Genomic DNA, 8,504 nt, shown 5'->3' on the forward strand with positions numbered 1-8,504 from the left:
GAAGTTTTCACATCCTGTCATGATCTGTGGACAGACTGTGAGGTTCTTGAATGAAAAGTGGGATTGTTGCTGAACACACGCACATAATGTCAAGTACAGAGCATGTCATCTGTTCCTACTCCACTGAAATTGCAGTATTTGCCCAAACAAAACTATGCACACATAAATTATATAACTTAAATCATTTTCTCTGCTAGCATGTAAGTATGAATATTGATACACTCAATGACATGTCAGGGTTGTCCTGCAAGATCACACGCTACTGATGAACTTTGTCTTACATGTCTCATAATCTACGGAACCCAGGTCCCATGTCTCTACATCTGCAGTAATGCACATCCAAAAATCATCACGATTAAAACCTCCGTCCAGATCCCTCTGCAGTTAACACCCTGGAGCTATTTTAAACCCATCCTTTGCACCTTCTCTTGCTTGAGCAACAGATTGTTAACTGCTTCTTCACACCGTCCCCACACACTCCTGTTTCAAGTGGAGGCCGTTTGAGGGAGCCGTAATTTGTCCGAGAGAGGCAGAACGGTGAAATGATTTGCCACCATCAACAACAGCTCTGTGGGTGTGTACCTGACACTGTGACTCGGGGCTCATGTCACTCAAGAAAGATGATTTATATGCACATAATTTTTAGAGAAGGGCAGAAATGCTGCAGAAGTTGGGAGGAAGTGTGCCGCAGGACTTGATTTTAGCCACTATGTCAATATGAAATGACTCAATTTATTGAAACTTGGAATGGCTGTTGTACTTCTCTTGTGCAATCTCCACTTCTGTCAGTCACATCTGGATTTTTCTTGCAGTTGACAGAAGGGGAGAGGTGAACATTTCTTTGATTTAGACTTAAACGTCAGGACAACTGCGTAGCACTGTTGCGACATGAAATTGTTTTTTTTGACAGCGGGCCAGTACTTCAATATGATTGATAAGTGGAAAGTTGATGGGCTGGTGGAAAGTTCAGCACAATGACGTGTGGCCAGAGAAGCTTCTGCAATCTGGAGAGGAAGAAAACCTATAATGGAAAATTTCTGTCACAGCACACGTGCATAAACGAACAGACAAGCAGATTTGTTTTGTTCCATCACAGGTGATAAGGTAGAACAAGAACAGATAACATGTTCCAAACATTTCTGAAACATTATCTCGCTGTCACATGAAATATTTGATTTCTCTTTGATGACTTCTTTAATTCAACACACTCTATCAACTGTTTAGACTGCTGCCCCTTGTCTCTTTCTACAAAGCATAAAGCAACTGGATTCACATATAAGGCCATATTTGGATTTAGAGACATAGGCTTGTTAATACATGAGATATTATACAGCTGCTTCTTGTGGGAAAAATGTTAATAATTTTATGTGTCACTGCCTGTGTGAATCCATAAAGTGCTCCATTAATGATGAATTGTTTTGCTGCTGGAGCTCCCATGTCCATGCTTAACAATGTTTGGGGAGCAATTCGTTTTGTGTATTTTTATTAGTTTTTTTAATTTATCTTGACCAAAACTGATTTCAACAGACGTTTAATAGCCTCTGTGGTGTAGGAAGGCTTAAAGATACATTTTAAAAGGAACCAGCCACAACATAGCAAGACATGGTGGACAGAAAGAGACGAGCAGGACGGGAAAGAAAGAAAGAAAGATTTACAACACACAAGGTAACCACTGCAGTATCTCATAATGACATGAGGATATTTATCTTTTGTGAACCCGTGTTATTAGTCATAGGTCTATTGTCAAGGACTAAAAACATAGAAATTCTCAAATTAAATATAGAAATAAGAATATTACTATGATGACTGATTTTATATATATTATAGTGAATCGGAAAAAGGGTTCAGAACTTTGTTGATATCTAACTTTAATGGTGAGTGAAATTGTGGCAGGGCAGGGAATACTGTAATGACAACAATGACAAAATGACAAAATGAAAATAATAATTAATTATAATGTTAAATTAGTAAACAGACGAATAAACTCATACCACTCTCCTGTTCAACATCTAAATTGCTTTCAAAAACTGTTCTTGCGCTTGCTCTGTACTAAGTGTGTTTGCCTACTCTACTTGACGTTATGAGTTCCTGGGTAATGGGTATGCTATAAAAGAAAAGATATGTCTTACAGTAATATCTTTTTATAAATATGATCATCCAAGGCCCCAAAACATTATGTAACAATAATTAATGCAAATAGGACAGAAAAGTATTGTTTTCTGAGTTACTTACAGAGAGTAGTGAGGAAAAATGGGTGGAAGCAATGAATAATAGAGATACATTATTTATAGATCATGATGATATATAGTATGTATTGATGGTGAAAATGTTGTAAATTACAATACAGAGCACAGATGTATGTATAATTCACCTGTTAGTGTAAAATGAGGTGTCAGTGTTTCCTGTTCCCTGCTCATTGTTAGTGTGGTTGTTAAAAGATTTACTGCTGCCAACACTAACCATAATCCAGCATGGATGTTATTCCTTGCCACAGCATACATGCATTCATATATGTGCATATTGTATAAGGCAGAAGAAAAAAAACCAGTGATGCACCGATCAATCAAAATCTGCACCCCTTGTTCTACAGCTGCAGCTCTTGTGCTGGAGGAGGTGGTGCATTCTGAGCATAGGTGACAATTACCTTCTTTTAATGTATGTGGGAATATACTGTATGTATGATTTATGAATTCCTCATTCACGATATTCTGTTATATGAACGGTATTGTGTATGATGTCATGTAATGGTCTTTTTTCAAAAACAGAGACAAAGAAACAAGAATAGTACTCAGAAGATCACACGTGTCCACCAAGCTGCACTGAGTTACACACACTCATTAAATCATTCCCTGAAATGTGCCGGATTTTTTTCATCAAGATGAATTATTCTCTCCAAAGATGGTGAAAATGTAGAAAAACACTGGCTTGAAATATTAAAGAAAAATAATCCTTGATCTGCCCCCTGATCCAGATCTGCACCTAAATGAACGAGTTCTCTCCTGACACATACCACATCCGTCCACCAAGTTATATCCTCTTTGTAGTTTTAAAAGTTGACAGCTGTCAATATAAAATTTGAATACACCTGAAGTCTGATCCATCTTTTCAACTTTTCCAGTCAATTAAAATCAAAGCGAACACACTGTATTGATGAAGTGGCTCCATTTTGCCTTCGACTCCTCACTCACCGCAAACCCTAAATCCATACACATTGTGTTCTCGAAGCAAATCATCGAGCGAAGGGCAATCTCTCCTGCAGTATGTCAGCCCCTTACACGAGCCAGGCTGAAGTGATCCTTGACACCATCACTGCAGCACAGTCCTATAAATCCCAGAGGCTTTAAATAACCCCAGCTAAGAACAAATGCCACAGTGCCTCAGGTAGTCATGGATGACAAACAACCCCCATCAGTTGCACAGATCACATCTGACACAGAGCTCACCCCGATGCTCCTCTGTTAAAATGGGAGTTTTGGGAGCAGCACATGCTGCAGAGTATTACAGAACAACAGTTTATATAATCGACAGTAACATTCATTGTTTTTCAACATAAGTAACTCTGGGGTTTTTTAATATTCACAGGGATGATTTATTTTGATTCTCTGAATATTAGTAAGTAAATAATCTGTTGTTATTGTTAATAACTATGATCAAGACCGAGTGCAGTTCTACAGGGCTCTTTATTGTCTTTCAGCCCATTGTTTAGTTTTTTGGTCCATATTTGTGTTTTATTAAATGACTTTAGTTCATTCTTTAGTTCATTCCCACCGCTCCCATTTACCTTGTTTACTGCCTGCATCGGTAAATAGGTGCAAAAGGATACTGTGATAAATCCACTGTACACTGTAAATCCACTACAAATAAAGTTAGCAAGTAGCAGCTAAAGGATAGTATAGCTACAGACAGAGAAAGATATTTCCTTCATTGATGAATATATTCAGTCAATATTCAGAGTTAATATAGAAGTTGCAATCATCAGGTGGTGAACACAGATACAAATGATTGCAAATGTTGCTCAATAACTGCTGGATAGTAGCCCACAGTGTTTAAAGATGGACGACACGACTGCTCCCCAAAAGTGAAGCCAAGGTGTCTTAATCGCCAACTGGTGGCTGGCTGCAGTATAGGTCATAAGTCCAGCCTCATCCATGTTAGTGTATGGAACATCGACCAGTCGTTAATGTTATTTTAAAGTAAGATCTTATCACATTAATCTTTGTTCAAGTTTTCATCTGTCTGATGATTTTGATTTAAAGTAGTTATTTCCTGCTAAAAATATAACTGGGTGAAACGTCATGATTGACAGATGAGACTGACTTGCAAATGGTTGAGCATGTGAATGGGTGGCACCTTGATACTGCAGCTCCTATCCCCATTGGGACTGAGCAGACTGACTCCAAATTATGTCTTTGTTGCAAGATGGCAGCCTTCATATCTGACTTCATATTTTGGCTTCATTTCTGGATAGTGGGAGGAGTAGAGGAGACGTGTTCACAGCCTGATTCTGCTGCCCCCAAATAGCCAAAACTCAATTTCTGCAGATTTAAGGCTTATATGTCTCATTATAGAGAAAGAAACAGTAGGGTGTTTAGGTAATTAATCGCTCTTATTTTATTTGATGATAATGATATGACTCTTATGTCTGTAAGATAGATTTGAAGCTACATGCAACAAGTACTCGCTTAGCTTAGCATAACATAGCTTCCGTACAAAAAGCAACAAATACCACCATACAAACTGTTGTACTAAACAGTTTGCCTTGGGTGCTGGAAGGCAGATTTTTGTTTGTAGAAGACAGGACCAGGCTGCTTTTCCCCCCATTGTTCTACAGTTTGTGCCAAGCTAAGCCAACCCTGTCCAGGCTGTAGCTTTATTTATATTAGAGACGGGATTCAGTCTTCTCATTTTACAATCTGTTCATGTATATCTCCAAAGTATCTTTCTGTAAACTTAGTCCCTCCAAATTCATGTCTAATATGTTTTTTTTAAATGGAAAGTTGGTTCTGTCGTTTTGAACCATAAAGTCTGCCAAGCATGAAATGAAACAAGGCTAAAAAAACTGATATCAATTTTGCAGCGCGCAACCTTAAAATTGCATTTAGTATAGAGAAATAAACTGATTTGAAGAGAAAAGAGCAAGAGACGAGAGAGAGAGGAGACTGAGATTGGGGTTTATTAAAAACACAACTGCATTAGCGGACCAAAAGGTAGAATCAATCCAGCGTGCATTAGATCTGCTGACCCTCCTCCTTTAATTCGTATAAATGTTCATGTCAGTCCTGCTTTCTAAAGCCACATTCTGCTCGGCTGCAGTCACATCTGTGTGCAGCGCAGACAATTCTTCTTACTGCCTCACTTTTCCCAAAGAGTTCCTCGGTGTCAGCATGTGATTCAGATCTTTCACTAACGTTGTCACAGCCAATCAGACGGTGGATGTCACATACCAAAATAGCGTGCACCCCCGCTAGAAATGAAAACTGAATTCACAGGCATCATAACGTGATAGAAGGAGGACAGCAAGTTGCCATCGATCTCCAGTAGCCCTGTTCAATAAATGAGCCCAGATCTAGTGACACATGGTAGATATGACCAACCGTTCACTCAGGTTCTTGGCCACCGCAGCTTTATCCCAATTAAAATTTGATCCACCATCAGCCCCATTCTGCTTGGCCTCATTGCACGGCCGGCAGTTTCCAGGGTTACTGTAAATGACTGGGTTTCTGCAATCTCACAGAATATGTGCACTGATCAAGCACAGACAAACACAAAGTAAAATAAACCTTTCATGTCAATATAAAACTGGAGACAACTCGAGGAAACTGGAGGCTTTATCCATTGCTTTTAATATTCCACCAAACCTCTCCTTGGAGAGCAGCTGTCAAAGCACTGTCCAGCCGAGCTATCCAGCGCTATCAAGTCTCTGCTTGCTGTCTTGTATAATGCTTTCCACTGGGAAATGCCAGTTTCCTACCATGTGTGGTCCATGTGGAAAAAAAGACACGATGAACCACCCTCTGTCTTTTGAAAGAGAAGCTATGAAGTTTAAAGCCTTTCACAATTTTTAACATTTTAGATTTGATTTTATAATTTCCTATATATTTTGTATTGTATGTTATCTATCTATCTAAATGAACAATGACGAACAAGCATGTGGAACAGCTTGACAAAACTGGGAGACTTTACTTCGTGTAACTGATAATCCTTTCTATCCTGTGGAGGAGCACATACTGTTGGGAGGCCTAAACGTTTAAGCATGACTGGTTTGTTGTCTTAAAAGTCCCCAGTGAGGAGAGAAAATCTCCCAGCCTGTTTTCAAAGAGGAATCTGACCTCTGAGAAGAAAGAGGGGGAGTCGAAAAGGACACCACTTTGGCTGTCCTGAGAGTTGCCATTGTAGTCAAATAATAAATGACAAAACTTTTAACTCTGTAATTTTTATTTTTATTATTAATGAATATTGACTGGATATCACATTGTTTAGATCATCCGGTGGAGTACCATTCCAGCGTCTCACAAAATCATTCACAGTCACAACAAAATACAAAGATCCTTTCCATATCCTGTGGCCGTGTAAATAACCCTCCAATTCTTTTCATCTCAGAATAACACAGTGGCAGCCATCTTGAGATGGTTGGTGCAGAGGAAAATTGATTGCTACACAATCATCAAGCAGCAACAGCAAAATTGGACCTGTCAGGGCCACACCTCAGTTTCAAACATCCATTCAACTTATGAATTACAGAGCAGGGAGAGGCTAGGCTGTTCAAATCTATAGGCTCTTATATGTCAAGCACAGCCATATTGTTGTTCTATCATGGTGCTTTTTTTGCCATATACTTTGCAGTGAAATCTTCAATGGCAGTTGGCATGGCAACCACCTGGGTACGAGAAGAATGAATGGTACCACTGGAGCTCTGCTGTCCTAAACTAATCAGCTGTATTGTCCTCTGTTCTGCCAGTTTCTTCTCTTATCAGATCTTGTATACGGGACCCATGCTGTGAAGCCTGGCTGGTACGTTCACTATATTTTCCAGCAACAGGATGCACTGCATTATTTCCTGTCAGAGCCCATTGTATCCACAGCACACACACACTACTAATACACTCCTCATCATTGGAACGCTATTAATGGCACTGTTAGATGGTCTCCTTTAGTAATTATCTGAATGAAGGTTAAGGGTCTTGCAGCATTTTGTAGCAGGAAAGCTTGTTAAAGCTCAAGGTCATTGGCTTGTTTGTGTCTTGGTGACTGTTGCAGCCAACATCGCTTTTTAATCCCTGCTGCCTGTAGCACAAACTGACAGTTAATTCTGTAAATGCAGCCCACTTTGTTTTCGTTGGTTTTTGTCATTTGTTCCCCTGTGCTGCTGGAGAGACTTTCACCTGATGAGAGGAGACAGTTTGATGCTAATGTCCTGGTATGCTCCAGCCTCACTAATAGCAAAACCAAGCTCTCTGTGATCTCCAGGGAGGTTCAACAGAAAAATCACGCTTTCAGTCTTTCACACTGACGGACGACACAACGAGGATACAAACACAGTCCTATCTACACAGGTTATTGTACCTGTGATTATTGCACCTTCATTAGCACGTGATGTGTGAAAATTAATTTTGAATTCATGTTCAACATTTAAAGAGTAAACTGCAAATGGCTCTGTGATATTCACTGTTGTTAGGAAATAAAAGCATGTTAGCAGAATAAGTAAAGAATTTAACCCTCAAAGTCAGTAATCCAGTTTTATCATTATATTAAAAATAATAAAGAATTAGGAACCATGACCACCTTTATTGTCTATGACACATGAGGCATATATATATATATATATATATATATATGGGTTATGGGTGTTACCACCGTAACAGTAATAATAATAATAATCTGCATATGGTTTTCACAATTGAAAAGTGAATAATTTGGTTAAAAAATGTCATACAATAGTGAAAAGCCAAAGGTTGTCATAAAAATGTCATGCTTTGTATGACCAACTGATAATCTGTTGACAATAGCATGAGAAAATGTATATGTCTGTAATTTTTGCTTAACAATTGACATCAAAATTGATTTATTGCTGATTGATCAATTAATCAATTAATCAAGCAACAGTTCTATCTGCACCCAAGACAAAAAGACAGAGGAGCTCTCCCCTTCAGTCCTCCCTGTGCTCTCCTCTGCAACGTATATTAGACCAGGGAATAAATCAAGTGATGGATCATTCCAGCTGTGTTTGTACAAGTGGGGAAAAAATCTCTCCTGTTCATGTCAGGAAATTATATATGCAAATGGAAAACCTCAGCAGAAGATGAATGAGACTATAAAACCTGAGAAATATGGAAGCTTTAGTTTTATAATAAAAAAGGAGTATCATGATTGCCTGGCATGAGAAAATCTATCTGGCAGCTCAGACGGTTATCAAACCCAATGTCATATAAAATCCATCTAAAACATGTAACTCTATCAGATGGAGGCCATATGTTGGAGAGTAAAGAATGACAAAAGCAAAAAAG

The sequence above is a fragment of the Paralichthys olivaceus genome, chromosome 4 (assembly GCF_024713975.1).
Source record: "Paralichthys olivaceus isolate ysfri-2021 chromosome 4, ASM2471397v2, whole genome shotgun sequence".
In the NCBI taxonomy this organism is placed as follows: Eukaryota; Metazoa; Chordata; class Actinopteri; order Pleuronectiformes; family Paralichthyidae; genus Paralichthys; species Paralichthys olivaceus.